We start from the raw sequence: 1662 nt of genomic DNA on the forward strand, positions 1-1662 counted from the left end.
TTCCTTAAATATCATTTCTTTAGTCCAATGTATATTGTACGTCCAATTAACATAGACACATCCTCTACATATCTTTAAGTTAGATCTATATATCTTTATAATGCATTTTGTATTAATCGGTATAGGTATTACTTAAGGAAGCTCAACAAGATTACTTTGCCTGGTCAGTGGATAAGGTCTTGTTAAACAATTTTGAGAGTGTGTAAGGCGAAAAATTCAAACTAAATAAAAACCTCAAATCATTTACCAGACCTAACTACTTTAAACATCATATAACATATTGCGATAAAGTATGTTGTTTTCTTATCTCGTGCCTCCATATATTTTGTTGTTATTAAATTACCTAGTATTCTCACATTATTATTAATCGTTAGGTATTTTTTCTCATTCACGCAAACGCTCATTGGGTCGTTGCAATATTGGACATAAAAAATAAGAAATTAGAATGTTTGGATTCTATCTCTAAGGACTGTATGTTAGTCTATAAAGTTGAAATTAAAATATTGGTATGTATTGTTAAGTTATTTAATAATTATTACAATAATTTAGTAAAAACTTCCATGAGTACATATCATATTATAATTTGTTAATGCGTAGAAAGAATTCTTCCTGCTAGTACTTAAACAAATAGGATCCGCTAAAATTGACATCCCACATTGGCCTTGTTACGATTGTAAGAACATTTCCAAACAAACTATTACATGGGACAATGGAATGTTTATTTTGAAATATATTGATTATGCAAGCCGCAGGTTTGAATTTAATTTCAATCAGGTACTACTGTATCTCATTTATCTATTTTTAAGTTAATTTCTAAACATTAAATTATTAAGATTGATGATTGTTTTAAACATCACTTTTTGTAGGAAGATATGCCCTACTTTAGGTTGCGAACTATTCTTGAGGTGGTTATTTAGATAGCATTTCCTTAAAAGTTGTTCGTTCTTATTTTTGTTCATTACATTGTTATTGACAATGTAATCGTGCGTGAATTTGAAGATTTGGAAATCATAATCAATTAGGTGGCTGGTCCGTCAATGTTGGAAAATGCAAAGTTATAGTATTCACATTTAATGTAAAAATCCTAATCTCCGTATATTGACCTTATTAAAATATACGATTCTACATAAGACCTTGGTAAGTAGTTGTGTCGACAATATTAAATAGTATAATATAATTGCATGGTGACACTATCATTCATGATGAGTTAAATGTTATTTGGAAAGCAATCTGATCTTTGGAACTATTAGTTCACGTCCAATCAAGCTTAAGCATAGTATCCACCTTTTGAGACATGTGGAGATTATGTATGTAGAAATGTTAATCTGCATTTATTGACTCTAATAAATAAAGTGATAAATTGATTAGTTTTTGTGGAGGGAGTTAGGTGGGCAAAATGAAATATGGTGACATGAACAATCATGAGGAATTAAATGTCATTTAATAAATATTAAATTTCAACGTGAATGCACTTAAGAGCTCCATTAATGATAATATGACTTCACCTTCATTATATAACCTAATTCAATGACTGAGTCCAAATTTTATTCCTTCTTAGAAGCTGCAATAAATCAAGATGAGAATACGCATCATGGATTCCGGACGAGAGATGCATATAGAAACCACATGCTGGAACGCGAATGGATTCTACTTGGTAGGGAT

Source organism: Akebia trifoliata, chromosome 10, assembly GCF_017979445.1.
Source record: "Akebia trifoliata isolate Shusen 1 chromosome 10, ASM1797944v1, whole genome shotgun sequence".
Taxonomy (NCBI): Eukaryota; Viridiplantae; Streptophyta; class Magnoliopsida; order Ranunculales; family Lardizabalaceae; genus Akebia; species Akebia trifoliata.